Source organism: Hibiscus syriacus, unplaced genomic scaffold (assembly GCF_006381635.1).
Source record: "Hibiscus syriacus cultivar Baekdansim isolate YM2019G1 unplaced genomic scaffold, ASM638163v2 tig00110332_pilon, whole genome shotgun sequence".
Lineage (NCBI taxonomy): Eukaryota > Viridiplantae > Streptophyta > Magnoliopsida > Malvales > Malvaceae > Hibiscus > Hibiscus syriacus.
In genome coordinates, this window is record NW_024062688.1 from 9,363,071 (window position 1) to 9,384,082 (window position 21,012).

The 21,012-nt window shown below is 34.7% G+C and overlaps 3 pseudogenes; 2 read left to right on the plus strand and 1 right to left on the minus strand.

Annotated features, from left to right (window-relative positions):
• Positions 1-2,019: 2,019 nt before the first annotated feature.
• On the plus strand, positions 2,020-8,758 carry LOC120119761 (annotated as a pseudogene).
• A 3,104-nt stretch (positions 8,759-11,862) lies between these two features.
• Positions 11,863-16,072, plus strand: LOC120119762 (annotated as a pseudogene).
• A 708-nt stretch (positions 16,073-16,780) lies between these two features.
• LOC120120117 lies at positions 16,781-18,943 on the minus strand (annotated as a pseudogene).
• Positions 18,944-21,012: the final 2,069 nt, after the last annotated feature.

Genomic DNA, 21,012 nt, shown 5'->3' on the forward strand with positions numbered 1-21,012 from the left:
TGCCCACACGCGACGGTGGAGCGTGATGGGGTGTGTGACGGGCGACGAGGACAGTGACGGTGTCCAAACACTCCAAAGGTAACCAAACCTCACAAACAACTGAGATCAATCTAGAAATCAACCAAAATTTGAAGAAAGTTAAATAGAAAAACAACCGAAGCTTACCCTAATGACAAACAGAGAAAACGACAACGAGAGAGAACAATACAGGTTGGGTTATGGTCGAAACTGAGCGGGGACTATAATGGCAATGGCGGTGAGGCAAACCGATGATAGAATCAACACGAAAATTGTGAAAACCACAACAGTGGGTGAATATTTTCGACGAGGCTTTCTTGATTTATTCACTGTAAATGATAGGCTTAGCAGAGAGAGGTCGGTCAGATTTTGCTTGGTGTTGGACGACGAGTCAAACGATGGTGGTATCGGGGCCTACGATTGCTTGTGGTGGCCATAATCGCAAGGAGAAAAAAAGACGATTTTGGGTTTTCGATGAGCAAACAATCATTGATTCACAACGAACGACAGTGACTTTCGACAAATTGGAAGAGGGCTTTTGATCGGAGAACGACGGGGAAGAAAATGGTGGTGGCGGTATACTCCACCGTCGGCCGAAGATCAGTGAACGGAGGGGCAACGGTTTAGGAAACTCGAGGTGAGTTTCACAATTTGGGGAAAACTTGGGGGAGAGGTTTACACGATTTTTGGGGAAATTTTCCCAAATTAAACAATATAAAATATAAAATTTTTAATCCTTATTAAAAATAGTAGCCTATCCTAAATGGTTAAGGTTTAACTGGGTTGAAACACGGGTTTAAATCCTAAACCATACAAAACTTTTATTTCCAGATCTTTTAAGGGGAAATGGTGAATCAAGGGTCAAGCCCGTAAACAACAAGGAAGTTTTCAAAATGGGTCCTAAGCTTCAAAATTTCTCAAACAAGTCACTCGACAATACTAAAAAATTAAGGGTGCGACAATATATAAATATTAAGTACTTAATGTATAATTATGTTAACTTTTTTAACTGCCATGTCAGCATTTCCGTCAACGGTTAATAGATAGTGGCTTAATTGAACACAATTAAGCAGTTAAGTGGTCTGGTTGATAAAATTGAACGATTAGTGATAAAAAATAAAAGAGCAACATAGTTGATTGGTCAATGATATAGTTTACCCTGAAAATAAATATTACATATATATAGAGATTGATCGAGGGGAATGGTGGGTCCAATCGCATCCCTAGAGATTTTAAACCTTTGTATTTTAGTTTTTTTAATATTTTCTATTGACTATGTAATTTCACATTCTCTAAAAATTTATAACTTCACACTCCTAAAAATTTTAATATAACTTCTTAAGTTCACATTATCTGACATAAATTATTGCGCCCATCCCTATATATACAAGTCAGGTTGCGTGCATGTTTTGACCTAAAAATTAGTCTGGTATAAGACATTTCTAAACCTGGATCAAGTCCAATAAGTAGAGAAATTTAATTTTATGTCAAATTCGAATAGACCAAAAATATGACCCATAACCATCCTTACTAATAACCATATCTCTCTCTCATATATATATATATATATATATATATATATTCACATTATTTACCTACATTAATAAGATTATTAAATATGAAATAGTTTTTATTATTTGATTATCTTTTAGAAATTTTGCTTCTTCTAAAAAATGAGATCCATTAAATTCGAAACTTTAAAAGTATAATAATATTAAATAATTGATGAAAAATCTTTACCAAGATAAAAAAGACCTTTGTATTTGTATACCAAAAAAATATTGAGCATATTTTTGTATTAATTTTACACTTGTCTATCAAATATAAAAACAATAGAATAGTTTCAATAAAACAATTTTTTAATATTAAAATGTAACGCTAATGGCTGGTGGGTTTAAGTTCAAGCCCAAATTAAGTTATGGCCTTAAAAGTTTGGGCCTAGCCTGAAAAATTGGTGAACAAAGTGGTAATTTTACTTCTCTCCCTACTGCAACTTCCTTTCTTAGCTCGGCCACACTCCATAACCACGCACGACGAAGCTGCGAAGACTTCACCAGAAAAAAAAAAGAGACGAATTTCTTTCACATTTATCGTACGTTTTCTTTATCATGATCTAATAAACCCTAGTATTTTCACAGTTTATTCCCGATCTATTCTGAATTCTGTTTTATTTCTATAAGTTTTTTTTTGTATTTTTTAAAATCTATTTCAGTTGTTGGATTTTAATTGCTGGAAATGGCCGGAAGTCTAGCTGGATTTCTGGTTTTTTTGCTTGCTGTATCGATCTGCGAAGCGGCTTCTATTTTTCAACCAATCTCCGATTCTCATCGATTTGCCGCTCTTGAGCTCTTCACTCCCGACCATGGATCATTCAAAAGGTTTTCTTCAACATCTGTATCTCCGTTGGCTATTAAGGAAAGAAATTCGAAGGAAATGTTCAACTTGAAAAGAGAAAATTTTCAGTGGTTAAAATTTTTCGTTTGACAACTCAATTCATAGTGTGATAAGTAGGTTATGCATGATTACCTCTTTTTATAATATGTTACTCCCATTTTTGGCAAATTTATGTTTAAAACTTCATGACCTCTTTGACTCTTTCTTTAACTGGAACGAACGAAATATTTAATTTACGTTTTAATATTTATTTTGAATTGCCCCGTATTATGTAAAATGTAATGAAGCTAAGCTTGTGGAATTCATAATTATCAAAATTAAATATTTACATTCGTTTAGCATGTTTCTATGATGCAAATTCAGTGCTTATAAATTCAATACTAAAAACATAGTACTTAATTTTTCAGTTTATGGATAACACCTTAGTTGAACATAAACAATTTTATGAAAATTTGGTTTTTCTTTCATTTGAATTGGAAGTTGAAAAAAGAACTACGAGAATGATGTTTTAGGATTTGATATAATTGATCTAAACAGCTTGGAAGAAACATACGAGGCACTAAGAACATTTCAGATTCTTGGAATTGAAAAGGAGCCTGATGTAACCGCTGCAGCTTGCCTTTCAATTTCTGAAACTGTTGGGTCATCATCATCAACCCCAAAGGATATCTTTTATGCTTTGAAAGCAAATAGCATAGCAGAATGCAATATACACGAGAAAGCTTCTAAGGTATTATTGAATTTGGTATTCTGACATGTGGTATAAGAGCTTTTGACTTTGTTTAACTCAGGTGCTTAACTTTGTTGTTGCCTTTTCCCCCCCTCATTTGCAAAAGGGCATTATTTCAAGTCTAATTGCAGTTGTCAGTGGTGCAAATTCGTTGCTTGACTTCTACTATTCAGTAGGAGGTTTGGTGCTTATCAAGGTAATGATTGCATTCAAAATACTGGTTATCGTGATGTACTTCTTTCTCTGCAGCTATTTAATCAATTTTATGAGTACTCTCAACAAATTTTATGATTTTTATCCAGTTCAGCAGCTTATTTTCTTTAACTGCTGTAGCTTTTAATTTGTTTCTCATTTTCCAAACTTTCTAATGCCTGGTGTGCCAATTCAGGATCAGAGTTCCGAAGCCGATATTCATCTTGCCGATGCTGAAGGATTGTTCCGCTCAGTCAAGGTTTGTTGTTATAACTAGATTTAGTTTTATGGTGAAGTTAAAGTACTGGACCTATCCAGTTCTATCAAGGAAGGCTGAGGCCTACCATTTCAGTGGAACTAGTTGTTGATGTGGCGAGGTTCAGGTTTGGGGAGGAGGCTCACTGCTTGAGCCAACTCCAATTTGCATTGTTATTAATATATGATTGTCATGATTGGTTTTATGTTCCAGACTTTCAGCCAGAGTGATGGCAGGTGGCGTTATAGTTCAAATAATCCTGAGTCTAGTGCTTTTGCTGCTGGTAATTCTTTTTCTGGATTCCAAAGCTTCTTTTTCACTCAAGTATGTTGCTTTCTGTTCTTTCTTTGGTATTAGCTCTTTGGTAACTGTTGTTTGCTTTCTTCACATTTATTAACTGTTTGGTTCAATTGTGCAACAGTTGCTTATTTAGGTTTTTCAAATTCTTGCAGGAATAGCACTTGAAACGCTTGCTGGAATTGTTTCTTTAGCTTCTTCAAAACTTGACCAATCTTTGGTAAGTATTAGTGTTCTTGCCGTGTGCTGGTCAGATTTTTTACTAGTTTCTGAATCTGAACCACTATCCATCTCTATGTGGATGATAAGATGTTCTATTATTGGTTGTTTTCTTGTACCATGGTTTACTTGAACTTTTAGCCCTGTCTTGTGGGTGTCTAGCTTATAGATGTGAAGGCATCTAAATCACATGTGGGATATCTAGCTTATGGATGCCTATTTAGTTATCAAATTGTTGTGTTGAAGCAAGTGAATTATTTAATTATAGTGGCTTCTTTTGATATCGAATTATCACAGCTCCACTGAGCAGCTTTTGCTTTTAACCTCAATTCTTATTTTGTTGTTTTTGTCTGTGCCTGTCAAGTCTGGGCGTTTCATAATATATGTTTGCTTATTGTTGGCAGATTAGTGCTCTAAAAAATGATATAAGCAAGCTTTTTGACAACATTGAGAAATATGGTATGTATTTCTCTCCTCTTCCTAGATTTGTGATGTGTTTTGTCTTTTTCTGGTTCTTGTTTTCTTCAAAATCTTTCTCTTCCTTTTTACTTCCATTCATCATCTCTCAATTTAAAAAACAGTGAATATTATTACTCAATTTAATAATTCCTTTTTAGGTTAAACTCTTTTGGTTCTTCATTTCTATTAATTCTCTTTTTCAGATGATGGGACCCTTTATTTTGATGATAAACTTGTTGATGGTTATGAATATCAAGCTCCTTTATCAACCACCTCTTCGGTTCTTAGAGGGCTAACAGCATTTGCTGCAGCGACTACCGGAAATATCAATGTCTGTAGAGAGAAGTCAATTATCATTCATTTTAGCCCACTTATCTTTTCTTCTCAGAGTGCAGTCTAAAACTTTTGGTTTATATCTGCAGATTCCAGGGGACAAAATACTCGGATTAGCTGAATTCTTCCTTGGTATTGGAGTTCCTGGCGATGCTAAAGATTTCTTCTACCAAATAGATGCCTTAGCTTGTTTGGAAAGCAACAGGCAAGGTTTTTCTTTAGGCAGTTTTAACGTATTTCATTTATGTAATACAATCTGATAGATATTACTATTATTATTTTTGGCTACCATTCCTGTTATTTTATTATCCAAATAGCCTTTTATGATGGTGAAGTCTTTACCTTGGTTGAGTTTCTGTCACTCGAATAATATTTTCTCTAGTTGATCCTTGAAAGAGAGCAAGAAGCTATGCACATGCCTTTTGTGAACTTAATCTGGAATTGAGCTCAGTGTTTGTGAACTTGTTTTCATACTTGCTTTATGCTTTTTGTGACTGAGAGATGAGTAGTTGTTTTAGTATGCTGATGTCACCATTTTTCTGTGGTTTTATATGACAAAGCTCTGGAGCTTAATAGATCTTAAATTTCATTGGCATGCAGGGTCTCTATCCCACTGATCTTATCACTTCCATCAGCTGTGCTTTCATTGACTAAAAAAGATTCACTCAAGGTTTGTCCAAAGTTGAAATCCCTAGCATGAACAATAGTGAGTAGCAACTTAACTGCCTCTAAGTGGCAGAAACCTACCGACTACCATATCCAAGGATTGATGGTATTGATATTAGTGGCATTTCCATTTTGCTTCTTAAGTACCATCAGTTTTAGATATTCATGAAGATACTTGTGTTATTTGATGGAGTGTATGCTGGCCTTTTTTTAGTCTGTTTATCAAAACAGAATCATTTTCATGTGTCATTCATCTCTGTCCAATTTATGATGCATATTGCTGGTCAATTATTCTGTAATTGACCCTGCTTTTCATTTGCCTTTTATACTTAACCCTCCTTTATTATGCCAGAATTGAAATCATCTAATCTCGTTTTGGGGTTTTGTTATTGCTGATTTTTTTTGCTCTTTGAATAAAACAGGTTAGAGTTACTACTGTGCTTAGTTCAAATGCACCGCCTCTGACAGTGAAGCTTGTGGGTGCTTTTAGTTCTTTTTCAAAGGATGCATCTCTAGTTGAAAACCAGGTATATTGTTTCCTCAAGTAGTCATTTTCATGGATGTACTTTCTTCTTACAAAGTTTCTTTTTGTATTTTCCTCTATTTTGTTTAATTTGATTTAATGTTCATATATATCATGAAATGCAGGAACTTAAGTTTGACCAAGGATCTGGGCTACATATCTTGAACGACTTGCTAAAGAGTATTGATGTTGGAAGTTACACATTTGTTTTTGAGGTATCATTGTCTTATATTATTGGATTGAATTAAGTTCATTGGTCTTTCTAAGACATGAAGTTTGAATCTTTTAGGTTGGGCTTCAAGAACCTGAGGATGAAAAGGTTTATGTTACTGGAAGCCAAACAAAAGTACCAATATTTGTCACTGGACTTATCAAAATTGAAAATTCAGAAATTGCAGTTCTTGACAGTGATCTTGGCAGTGTAGAATCACTGAACAAGTATGTTTGTATTTTTTTTCACATATTTTGTTGGGTTTTTCAATACCTATAATTGATAATTGGCTAGGAACATCTGATGACACTTCTAAAAGTTGGTTCATTGTGTTTTAGCTTTTTATTCAACTGAGCTTTGATGTAAGTTTAATTCATGGCCCTACTTCCTACATATACAGGTTAGACTTAACTGTTAAAAATGCTGTATCGTTATCAGCAAACCACCTCCAGAAGATGCGTCTATCCTTTCAGTTGACAACTCCTCGTGGACATGCTTTTAAGCCACATCAGGTTGGTAGTTCTGCTTGTCCTCATTTCTAATGCATGGTTTGCTGCTTTGCAGCAATTTGTTGCTAATTTTGTGGCTTGCAGGCATTTCTCAAGTTGAGACATGAGAGCATGGTCGAGCACTTTTTTGTGGTTGGAAACTCTGGAAAACAGTTTGAGATAGTTCTAGTTAAGTGTCTTTTCTTTCGTGGGGTGAACATATTTTTGGATTTGTGTTGCAGATTACAAATTTAGACATTTAATGTTGTTTGAGATGTCTCTTCTCTTACTTCATATGACATGTGATATGCCTATTTTCATTGCGAAACAAGAAGACATCTATAGTTTATGCTATTTACTAACAGATTTTAATATTCAGGTTTATGTGCTTTATACAATGTGTTTTTTCTTTAAATTACTAATCCTTTATTGCTGGTCTTGTAGAATTTTCTTGGGCTGGTTGAGAAGTTCTTCTATCTCTCAGGTAAATATGACATGGAACTCACTGTTGGTGATGCAGCTATGGTAAGTGTTGCTCTTGCCTTTAGAAATGTTCAATTTATAATAGTCCACAAACTCGTACAAATAAATATACATCTTTTGCTCTCTTCAGGAGAACTCTTTATTAGTAGCTATTGGACATGTTGAGTTAGATCTACCTGAAGCACCTGAGAAGGCACCCCGCCCCCTCCACAGCCTGTAAATCCTTACTCAAGATATGGACCCAAAGCAGAGATAACCCACATCTTCAGATCTCCTGAAAAGCGTCCACCTCAAGAGCTTTCCCTTTCTTTCCTGGGTCTTACTATCTTACCATTGCTTGGATTTTTTATTGGGGTTAGTCCTGTATATCGCTATTGCTTATTTATATTTTTCATTCAACGAGAAAGTTACCAGTATCTGCATTTCTAATTGGTTTATTTGAGTCTTTTATTCTCGGTCAAATTGTTTGGTGTTGCCTTGCATCCTGGTCAGATTGGTCTTACCCTAAACTTGTTTGAAAGTTTTAATTCATGGTTAATCAACGTTTAATTGTTTGGGTCTTTTATTCTGGTCAGTATCTCATGACTTATGCATTTCTGTTCTGGGATGCTTTGTTGTATCTTTCTAGAGGAAAGTCGTTGACTACTTCAGATATTGGGAAATAAAATAGAAGAGGGGTTTTGTGGTTAGTGATCTTTGATATCTAGCCTGGAAAATTTAAAGGTGTTTTAATGAGTAGCATTCCTGGATCTTGTTAAGTGGTCTCAGTGGAACCCGGCATTGCATTGTCAGTATACCTGCTAAGCTATCAAGTATTGCAATATTGAAGGTGTGCGCACACATACAAATGATGCATATATATACTGTTTACTATTTCTGTTCTAGCTCTTGCGTGCATATGCATGTAATGGTAATTTTACGTTAACAATGTAGACATTGTTATTTTCAAACGTTGTTGATCTTGCTTGCTTTCTACAGTTATTACGACTAGGGGTGAACATGAAGAACTTTCCCACCAAACCCGTACCTGCCACATTTGCCGTTCTCTTCCATGTTGGCATTGGAGCAGTTCTATTGCTCTATGTGTTTTTCTGGTTAAAGGTTAGTATTTTATCTTGCACTTATAAGCTTCCTTCATGTATAAACTTTAAATTTGTATGTTGTGGGTGCAGTTGGATCTATTCCAAACACTGAAATTACTGGGTTTCTTGGGAGTTTTCCTTGTTTTGTTGGCCATAGAATCCTTTCTCATCTTGCCGCCTCATCAGCCAAGTTGAAATCTGCCTGAGCCTGGAAATGGAGATTGGAGACGCAATAAATTAGCCTTTTGAACTCAGATTTTGTAGGCCCATCTTGACACCGTGTTAGTTCTCTATTACGGATTCTAGTCCTAGTTTACGTTAAAGAACCATGGTGCTAGCGACAGACATCAACATCAGTGCAAACCCTCCTACCCTAAATATTTCTAATTTAAATTGAGTTTAAACTTCAAGAAGTTGGAACTCAAGCTTGTTAGATTTGGATTGAGCTTTGAAGGTTAATTCGATACAAGATAAAATCAAGATATGTCAGTTTATTGTATTAAAATAGGATACATGGTAAGAAAAAGGTTTCATCTGTTTGATTTCAAATGTATTTGGATTTATTTAAGAAAAAACAATAAATAGCATGCTTAAAAGCAATGCCCAAATAATCTCAAATAGTGTTAGGGGGAGAATACGACTAATAACATTACTGGAATGTCTGATAAAACATGTTTGGTTCGTGAAAGATTACTGAATAATATTTTATTTATTTATTCCTATAAGGATCTTTAAAAATAATATTAACCTTCAATATTAAATTGAAAGGCACTGGTATAAAATTTATTGAACTATTTTTCTTTAAATTTATCTAAATTTAACATTTATCATATAATATGATTAATGTAATAAATAATGTTTCAAAATAAATGTTAATTATATATATATATATATATATCATGTCATGTCTAATATTATTAAATTATTAATAAAAAATAATAATATTTAAATTTATATAAAATAAACTACATGATCATCACTATGTACAAATTGTTAATAGAAACTTGCATATAATTAACATATACTTGTATTAGTGTTATATCTTAATTCATTCCATATTTTATTTCCAAGGACAAGGATGAATTTATACAATAATATCGGGGGGGGGGGGAACAGGTAACGGTGCATAGAAACTCTTGCAAGAATATGGCACGAGGTGATGGGTTAAGAAAATCAACAAAGAGTGTCTAAGATGAATCCCAAGTATTTGGATTAACAAGCCATCACGGATCACCAACGTAAGAGTCATCAAGGAAGGAGTGCAAGTCGTGGGTCCACTAGCTGCTGAATAATAGACGTGTTTAATTTTCTGCTATTATTATTAGTTGGTTATTATTTTATTTTGTTTGTTATCATTATCTTATTTCTTAGAGACGTGATAAGATAATTAGAAAAAAATTGTTATTTGTCAACTATTGAAAGTAAAGAAGAAGGTAGTCAAATTTCAATTGAACTTTCTCTGATTTGTTCTTACCCAAAGGAAAATATTATAGAATTTTCGGTGCTTTGATCGGGACCTATCGTGGGGATACCATCACTATACCAAAACAATGAGAAGAATTCACAGCTGCAGGGTGAGTAAAGATGCAATCGAAGCACAAGCTTTTCTAAGGTCATATTTGGCATTGTAAACGCCACGTATCATCAAATAAAACTAAAGAGTTTTCGAGTATTGGGTCACATATAAATATCGATCTCTTAAATGTTCAACACTGTAAAGGTATATACACGCACAAAGTAAAATGCCAAATCTTAAGGATGTAGTCGATGCCCGTTGAGTGTTTACCAACAAATTTTCACTTCCAAAAACATTTTGATCCTAACAGTAACATATATGATATTTATACCGGAGTTTAAGGTTTTATCATTGATTCTAAAAATGGGATTTTCGGCAGCATTAGCATTACAGTGTGCACCACATTTGCAACTATCTTTGGTATACACTTTCAACGGCTCAGATGGATGGATCGAATATCATCTTAAAATTATCTTAAACATTTCATGGTTAAAAAGTGAAAATGTCAATTTTAAATTTCTTTATTCGATCAGTACCTTTGACCTCAAATTTATCCTAATTCTCTTTCATAGTTGAACAGAATTAAACTATATTATATTCCTCCGGTCTAAGTGCAAAAATATCAGCGAAACCAATGTCTTCTATCTTAAGCACAAGATGTTCTCATTTCTCTTGAGGGACAAATGGATCATCTATAATAATATCTCGTATCATTAAATTCGTTGCTTGATTGAATAACATTATTATATAATTTTTTCAACAAGAATTGTTTGTGTAATTGAAATTGGAAGAACTTGAGATGACCTAAAATGGGGAGGCCTTGATAATTATAAAGTAGTATGTGTTCTAAATATTTTTAATCATTTGACAATGAATGCTCAATCACCTTGTTGTAGCCGCTGGGGCTCAAACACATAGTCTCTAGGAACAATAACAATTCCTCTAGCCGCTGAGGTAAGTTTCATGCAAATTACTTTGATCTTACTTTTACAAAAATGACATGCCAAGAGTTTAACATACTTATTTAAGAATTGAAATCTTTACTTTTAAACAAAAATGATAAATAATTTATTTTTATAATAAAAAAATGTATTTTAATCTATGATTTAAAATTAAATATTATTGAGAGTATAATATCATTTATGAAACTATTTAAATGTAACTTATTCAAATACAAGCATTGTAATATTTTTTTTGAAAATTCAATAAAATATTATATGATTAAATATCTATTTGAAAATTTAATTATAAATAAAAATTATAATTACAAGTTTTATTTATTCACCAAATAGTCATACCATAAACTTTTCAAACTTGGTGAATACGAAATTGAGAGTTAGGGTCTAAATGGCAAGATAACACAAATAAAAAGGCACATTATTTTAAAAAAAATATCAGTAGTTTTATATATACTAGATATGATTCATATTCAACTGAAGATCCAAAGGTGTACTCGAATTTAAAATTGATTAATCTAATATTAAACTAAACTGATTCAATATTAATTGATTTGATATTGACCTAATTGATTTGATATTGACCTAACTTAAAAAATCTACATATACAATATTGACTCAACTGATTAAGGACTCAACTTATTATAGACTTGAATTAAATATGAACCAGATCAAATTTTAAACTAAATTAAATACAATTTAAACTTAAAATAACCCAAATTAAATCGGATCTAAACAGTTGATACTATTGAACAACACACATAAATGAATTTGCATTTAATTGAATTTAATTATTTTTATGATTTAGAATAGAAACGTGTTAATTATGTCTCCTATATGTATATATTTACTTCTTTTTAAGAAACATAATCACATTCAATGTATCGAAGGAAATCATCACATTAGAAAAAACCTAAATTCTTATCTCAATTTCAAAATTTTATAATGTAGAAATAGGAATTATAAAGATAGAGCTAAGATAAATAAATAAATAAATAAAAAAGGTACGTGGGTATGGCTGAATTTCAGCATCTGTCGTTTGCAGTTCCATTCCCTTTCTGAATCCACGCAATCAAATCCAATTTCGCACTCCCATTTTTCTCTTATGCTTTGACTTTCTTCTTCCAAGTTTCTTCAATCCGTCTGTTCCAATTGCAGTTTAAATTGGGATTGGCTTTTTCCCCCTTAGGGTATGGGCTGAAACGTTTTTGTTTTCTTTTTTGTAGGTTTTATTAATTTTGTTGTATTTTTTAGATATACGGAACCCCTGGACTAGGTTTAATGTAACTTATCTTACACCATTACTTGAATCTTGTTAATTGTGTAATGATCCAAGGTTTTCTCTTTATGCCTAGATTGTAGTGAAGTTTCTATGGAACTCCAGAATGTTGTTTGGTTCTCATTTATGGGTCCCTTTTCTTTTTCAATTGATTTGGCTTCCAATGTCTTTTAATCAAGCTGTTGATTGTTGTCCTTTGTTGTTAACAAGTAGTTGCTACATGGAGGTTTTAATCAGTTAAAATGATATTGTTCTTTTCTTTCCCTAATTTAGAGATGGTGGCAGAGCACTGCCAAACTCCTATTGAAAATGATAACTCAGCAAGAATTTCAGCTCCCCCGGGTTTTGCGAGCCTTTCAGCCTTCTTCTTGAAGAAAGTTAATGATTCTGATGAAAAATTGAACTTCGAAGCCTCAAAGGATTCGACCACACAAGATAAGGTCCAGGCAGAGGCCATTGATACCAAAAAGTCGAAGAAATCTGTTCAGAATAGACCATGGATACTTAATGAAAAGATTGATCACATTGCAAATGAATATCTGTCTGTACAACCTTATAAGGTGACATTTATGTCTCTCCCCCATTCTTTTTCTCTTGTAGCAATAATTTTACTTTCCCTTCCTACATCAGTCTAAGGTCTTAGGATCTATATCGTTTGTTTTGCATGCTTGTTACCATAATGATTTGATTTATGATCATTATTAGTGAAACAGGGAACAAGAAGGCTGTGTCCTGGAGATGCTAAAGGAGTTGTCCTTGAAGAGGTGCCTGTTTTTCGACCATCTGAAGAGGTTTGCACTTTTTTGTGTTTCACTGTTTCTGCTTCAGCTTGCTTGTTCCAACTTCGTTTTGGTAAATTTTTTTAAATATTTAAAGGACTTGAATCTTATTTCCAGGAATTCACTGACACGCTAAAGTACATTGAAAACATACGTCCTAAAGCTGAACCGTATGGACTTTGTCGTATATTCCTCCTCTTTCATGGCAACCACCATGCCTAATCATGGAAAAGAGCATTTGGGAAAATTCTAAGTTTGTTACCCAGATTCAACAGTTTGAAAAGTTTCCAGATCATTCTGAAAAGGATGAGGAACCTGGTCCAGAATTCACTCTTAAAAGATTTAAAAAACATGCAGATGATTTCACACTGTACTATTTCACATCCAAATATACTGGTGTGGGTAAACACGGTAATTGCAAACAGGGAGATCCATCAGTGGAGAGCATTGAGTGTGAATATAGAAAGATTGTTGAAAATCCCACTGGAAGGTTAGAGGTATGGAAGAATCATGTTATTTTCCCATTGTTTTCTTCACTCTATATTTGCTTGTTCTCCTAATAACATATTTTGTAGGTGCTATATGTTGATTTGGATACGGCAACTTTTGGCAGTGGATTTCCAATCGTATCAAAGCCTGGAGAATCATGTGACCCTAGCTACATTCAGTCAGGCTGGAACATAAATAATGTACCTACACTTCCTGGTTCTCTTCTTTCTTTTGAAAGTGATAAGACTTCTGGTGTGTTAACACCTCGGCTACATGTAGGAATGTGCTTTCATCACTTTCTTGGGTAAGGATTACTTTTGTTTATCTATATACTTTATCTGTATGCTGCAAATAACGATTACAATAGCTTTTCATGTTTGTTTTAACTTTAAGCTTTTTCAAGCAGAAGGTTGAGGAACATTATTTAAACTCAATATGTTACATGCATGTGGGTTCTCCAAAAATTTGGTATTCTGTCCCTGGGAGATATTCCTTCAAATTTGAGACTCTTATGAAGAAGTACTTTCCAGATTTTCTAAGCAAACAGTTTAAGCAGTGTGAAGGAGTGGTGAGTAATAAATGTATTAACTTGGTTTGCACAAAATAAGCATGCAGTGATTCATGTTGTTATTTTCCTAGTTATTTTTCCTTTTCTGTATCACATACTGACTTATTCCAACTATGGGGGGAAGTATTTTAACTGAAAATTAAGTTTTAGCATACCTTCCAATCTAGAATGTTGTAATACTGAATGTACCCTTTAATATTTCTGACTTCAATTTTAGAAACTAAGATGTTACAGGGAGCTAAGGATGAAAAATTTTGTGGGAGTTTGTTTATGTCCCAATTCTAATAGTATTTATGCAGAAAACAAGACTTTCTCCCTTCGTTCTGAAGTCTGAGGGTGTACCTGTCTACCGTTGTATTCAATATCCTAGGGAGTTTGTTCTGGTTTTCCCAGGAGCCTATCATTCAACATTTGATTGTGGGTTTAATGTTGCTGAGACGGTAAATTTTGCTCCTCTTGATTGGTTACCTCATGGGCAGAATGCTGTAGCACTCTATCAATCACAGGGAAGGGAGACATCAATGTCCTTCGATAAATTGTTGATTGGAGCAGCAAGAGAAGCAGTGAAAGCGCAATGGGAACTCTCTCTGTTAAAAAATAATACCATTGACAATTTAAGGTGGAAAGGTTATTGTGGAAAGAATGGGATCTTAGCTGAAACACTTAAGGTACGCTTCTGATTATCTTCTGTAGTTTTGAACTTACTTGATTTTGATTTTGTAACATTTATTATTCATGCTTTAATCCATTCCCCAATATCCCCTAAGGAAAGAGGAAGAAGAGAACTCTTCATCTGAAGATATCAGGATCCGGTTCAACACTTGGAATGTCTAGATATTATTGTCATGAAATAAGGCTTATTGTTAATTGATGTTTCTCCTCCTGCTTTATGTTTTGACCTTTATTTCTTGCATGCATGCATGCAGTCACGTGTCAAGCAGGAAGGTATGAGAAGGGAACACCTCTGTGGCTCCTTTCAGACAAAGAGGAAGGATAAAAACTTTAGTTCTACTGGAAAAAAGGAATGTAGCATATGCTACTTTGATTTGTTCCTCTCAGCAGTGCACTGTCCATGTTCTGCCGATAGATATTCATGTTTAAATCATGCAAAGCGGCTTTGTTCTTGCACATGGATAGAAAAGATTTTCCTGTACCAGTATGAAATCGGTGAATTAAATATTCTTGTTGAAGCAGTAGAAGGGAAATTCAGTGCAGTGTATACATGGGCTAAAGAGGACCTTAACTTGGGTCTTCGCAATTACACACCCAAGGAGAACTCATTCACAGAAGATAAAGGACAAAAAGAGCAGAAGCTCCAAGATGCAGGAACATCAAACGGAAATGGTTGGACTGCTGTTGCTTCTATAAAAGCAGAAATAAAGGCCCGTATACAGCGATCACAATGCCCGAATGGACAGAAATCAAAAGATACAGCTGTATCAACTCCTCCGCTTCCAAACATAACTCAAGACAATACTTCTTTGTTATTTACAGAGGTGATGCCCAAAGCTTTATCGTCAAGTAGCAGCGTGTCGAGTTCCTCGGAATCTGATGACACATTGGACCTTGACCTTATTGATGGAGAAGGATGCGTCTTATCTACGTTAAATTCAAGGCTTTCTCCTAGTCAGCATGCAAGAGAAATCACATTATCATCCCAAAGGAGAACTCGTGACAGTGAAGTCACATCATCTAAACTAAGGAGGCCTCCTAAAAGAGAAGGCAGATTATCTGAGCTTTTAAAAGATAAGCATGGAACAGGGGAACATCTAAAATCCACTTCTGAAAAACTACCTAAGAGCCATCCAGTTTCTAAGAGACGAAAAAAGAAGTAAATCTCAACTTAGACTCTACAACTAGCGTAGGCGTCGATGATTTTCAACTATGCAGTCACATTTGTTCATAGTCGAATTGTGGTTGAGTTAGAGTCAATTACCTTTTGTTATATGCTGTTTGTGTTGCCTCTATGGAACTTTTACCTGGTAGTAAAACAAGAGAGAGAAACAAATTGTTCGAGGGACACAGAAGCTTTTACCTTTTGTGATGCTTTTAGGACAGAAACTTTGAGGGAAAAAGATGAGGTTATTGACTTTGGTTTTTGAACAAGCTCAGATGGTAGGAAATTTTGGAAATCCGTAATCATTTCTCTTTTTAGGTGTAATTGATTTTAAACCTTTTTTTATTTATCTCTATAGCAGTGTATCAGATAATTAACTATCATGGTGCTGTCAGTTACCGTGACTTCGTAATCTTCCGAACTCAACTTGATTGGAAAAAAAATTTAAATTTGAGTTGATCTATAGAATAAGATTCAAATAAGTTCAATGTTTTAATAATCAGTAATTAGTAGATTGATTTTTTGTTTGTTTGTTTTAATACTCTTTATTATATATGTATACTTCATCTAAAGAAATATATATGAATATTGTATATAGTTATAGAAAATCATTTAAATTAGAATTAAGTAGTTCAAAAAAATAAATTTAAGTAGAAAATTGAATTGACTTGATTTAGAAAATTGAATCGACTTGATTTGAATTTTTTTCAAATAATAACCAATATGAGTTGGTTCAAGTGGTAAGTAGCTTGATATCGTTTAAGGTATCGAGTTCAAGTCGCCCATCAAAATCAAGTATGTGACGTGGGTCGGTCCAAATTAGTCAAGGCAAAACCTTAGAATAATGTTTGAATAATAAATTTTTCGACTTAACTCGATTTGACCCTTAAATGCGATTTCTACAAGCTTCGCAGTAAGCAAGCAAGAAAGTCCTCTTAATGCTCAATACATAATATATTGAATTAATAAATTGATACATAATAAACCCAAGGACAGCTGTATAGTTCAAAGACCAGCTGAAACTAATCCATGCAATGTGACAATACCAAGCAAGGTATTTTGATGATCGACTTCAGGCAGAAATTGTGCGAGAGAAGGCGGTGATTCCATCTTTTGCATGGCTCCCACTGCCATTGCATCCGGACCGATGGTTCTTGGTCTCCTAATAAATATTTAAGTGAGTTTGATTGAAAACGAGATGGTTACTCATTTGAACATTCGGCATTTGGATTACCTGTTGCACATTTCACCGACAGTGAGCTTGAATATGGCTTCTCCACTAGCCTTAAGAGTACGCCGCAAATCACCATCAATAAATGTGCCAAGCAAGTGATGCTCCTCGTCTATAACCAGCAAGCACCCGCATCCCTTACTAGTAAGCTCCACCAGCTGATCCATTATCAATCACCTTCCTTGTAAATTGGGAGTTCGTTTTGTTTCTTCATTACATCTTTCACCTGCATACAAAAACCACCAATCCATCAGTCTAAAAATCCAACAATTTATTTTTCTTTTTTAAAGTTGGATTCTTTTCTCCATTTTCAAGCTTCATACAACATCAATCATGTAAATTAAACAATGAAGAAACCAAAGTACAGAAGCAGAAAGCAGAATCTGAAAAGAAAATGGACTAAAAACAGAAAAAAAAAGGTTTCAGCTTCAAATGACATGAACCAAGAAACAGAAGTTCACATAAATACTTGAGTATTAATAACAAACCAAACCAAACACTGTAATGGACTAAATCAATAAAAAGAACCATCTTTAACTTTTTAAAAGATATCAAACAATTGAGGGTAACCAACATAAAAAAAAAAATGGTTTAGTACTAAAAACAAGTACTCAAATTATACCTTTGTTTCAAATAGGTGCCTAAACTATTTTTTGACTCATCCTGATGCCTAACGTTATAAATATTAGTTAAATAACACATGTCATAATCTTAGAATTTTGAAATTTTTATTTTTCTTAAAAAATAAAATTTTTATATAAAAAAATCTTTCCCCTACTCGTGTCCCCCTTTGCCTCCCTTGCTCCCTCCTTCCATGGCCAAAGGTCAAACGGTCGATTAAATGGCCGACTGTCACAATTGATTAAACGACATCACTAGGGATGACAATGAATCTTGGACCCAACCTGAATTCGTAGATCCAGATCTGTTTTATAAGGTATGGATCCTGAAATTTTGGACTCGATGGATTCAGATCCGATCTGAATCCTCTGATTAAAGTATGGATCCGAGTCTAGATCTGACACTAAGATACCAAATCTGTATCCGTTTACGTGTTTATAGAAAAGTTCACCTTTGATTTTAAAATATATATAAATGACATAATAGATTTTAAAATATATACAAAGGACATACACTTGGCTAACTTACTCTTCGAGGGTAAACCAAAGTGCTCTAGCACCGACTGAGACATATCTTAAATTTTCTGAAAACAAACAATCAGTATACTAATTAGAGCAACTTGGTATACTTAGCTCTCATGGAGATCTTCATCTCCAATGCTGAACTCGGGATTTTGAATTTTTTTTACGGGTCAATCACAAGAACCATCAAAGAATATCTGAGATAACATTGCTCATTTTGCTAAGGCCAACCCACTAAACACCTGGTCCTCATTCTAAGATCCTCCCCACGAATACTTTTCTTAGTTATCTCACTGGTCACCACAAAAGAATACGTGCACATATGCTTACTGAAGCAACACAAAAAGCTGAGACATCTGAAAACATACCTGGCATCTTATCTGCATCATCGACGTCCTGACCCTGCTCCTCTGCTATCTGACGAGCAGGATCAAATCTCGTCAAACCAGAAACAGGTCAAATCACTACTCTACTCTCCTATCCAAGCATATAACCAGAGCCAACCGAACTAGGACAATCCTTCACCACATAAGAAAGATTCTTGTTATCGGCTCATTGGGTTTCCTGCAGATTACAAGTTTAGGAAGAAAAGTGTCACGGCTGCTTCAGTGTCTAATTCTGTAAAGGACAATGAGCATGGTCTGACTTCTTCATCGTCTGTTGCTCATGTGCTGACTCCTAAATAGTATAGTCGTGTTTTGGAGCTGTTGCAACAATCTTCCAGTGTTGAGCCTGCGGTTAATATGGTAAGTACTGTTTCTCGGTTAAAATGGTAATACTGCCACTATCTCCCATATTGGTACATCTCGTTTTACTTCTGCCCATGCATTAGGTAACGTCCTTTTTGTTCCAAATTTCCAACATAACCTCATTTCCATCTCAAACTAACCAAAGACTTGGATTGTGCAGTTATTTTTTGTCCTGGATTTTTGTGTTATGTAGGACCTCTCCATTGGAAGGATGAGGGAGATTGGTAAACGGTCTGGGGGCTTGTACTTGTTTGGTTCTTCTCAAACACAGCCAATTGTTTCTCGTTTTTCTCAACATATTGGTTTGCCTTTTTCTTCACCTAAGAATTTACAAGTTTTTCCTTCTCAATGTATGACCATTATTTCAAATAATACAAGTGTCTGGCATGCTCGTTTAGGGCATGCTCCAATTCTAAACTGAATCGTTTATCTTTTTTGAGTGATCAGAAACTTGATATAAATTGTGATAAGGAATGTGCTATTTGTCCCTTGGCTAGACAATGTAGAACACCTTTTCCTGTTAGTCATTCTAGGTCTAATAAGTTGTTTCAACCTATCCATTTGGATCTTTAGGGCCCGTATAGGATTTCAACTCATGGGAGGCATAGGTACTTCCTTACCATTGTAGAAGATTCTACTAGAATGTCGTGGATTTACTTGTTTTTGACTAAAAACAGATTCCATTGTTCAACTTAACAATTCTTTTCCCTTGTTAAGAACCATTTTTCAGCTATGGTTAGTATTCTTAGGAGTGATAACTACAGTGAATTCTTTAATTCTGTGTGTAACCCTTTGTTTGCTACTCTTGGAATTTTACATAAAAGTATCCGTGTTCATACACCTCAATATAATGGTGTAGCTGAACGTAAGCATAGGCATTTGTTAGAGGTTGCTAGAGCTTTTCGTTTTCACTCAAAAGCACATGTTACGTATTGGGGGAATGCGTGTTAATAGCCTGTTATCTTATTAATCTCTTGTCTTCTTATGTGCTTGGTTGGAAATCTCTTTTTGAGCTTCTTTATAACAAACAACCCTCTCTTTCACACTTAAGGATTTTCGGGTGTCTCTGTTATGCCACTATTCCTAATAATAAAATAAGTTTGCTGTTAGAGTTGTTCCTTCAGTTTTTATGGGATGTTCTCCTACCAAAAAGGGTTTTGATTCCGTTCACTGGAGATTCATCATTCAAATTCTTAAAGCTCTCAATCTCCCTCTTGCTTTCATTACTTGGATCGAAGCATGTTTCACAGGAGCAAGGTACTCTATTTCTTTTAACGGAACCTTAATCGGCTATTTCAAAGGAGCTAGAGGCCTAAGGCAGGGAGACCCTCTTTCCCCCTACCTTTTTGTTCTTGCAATGAATATTTTATCCCGAATGCTAAATTTAGCTGCCGAAAGAGGAATGTTTGGTTTCCATCCAAAGTGCAGGAAAATTGGTCTTACTCATCTCTCGTTTGCTGACGATTTATTGATCTTTTGTAAAGGTAATGTTGACTCTGTTGTCGGTGTTCTCACTATTCTTGACCGATTTAATGATGTCTCTGGGCTTAAACTGAATCCTGCCAAATGTGAGATTTTTGCTGCGGGGATTCCTCCAAGAATCATGGAGATTTTAAAAATTATTACAGGGTTCAAAATTGGTAGTCTCCCTGTTCGTTACCTTGGTATTCCACTTGTCACCCGCAAACTAACTGAAAAGGATTGCCAAGTTCTAATCGACAATATCAAGCTCAAACTTCATCACTGGTCTAACAGAAATCTCAGTTATGCAGGTCGATTAGAGCTCATTAGATCAGTCTTATTCAATGTCAGCAACTACTGGTGCAGACAACTTGTTCTACCAGCTTCTATTCTTAAAAAAGTGGACCAGATTTGTTCTAGGTACTTCTGGAAAGGAGCAGATATTTCTGCTGCTGGTGCTCGTGTGAGTTGGGATAAAATTTGTATTTCCAAATCAGAGGGTGGCCTCGGATTGAAGAACACTAAAACCTGGAACAAAGCTTGTCTCATTATCCTCATCCGAAAAATATTAGCAGGAGACGGATCCCTATGGGTTGCTTGGCTTAAGGCTTATGTTTTTAAGGAGCAAGATTTTTGGCACTATCAAGCAGCAGC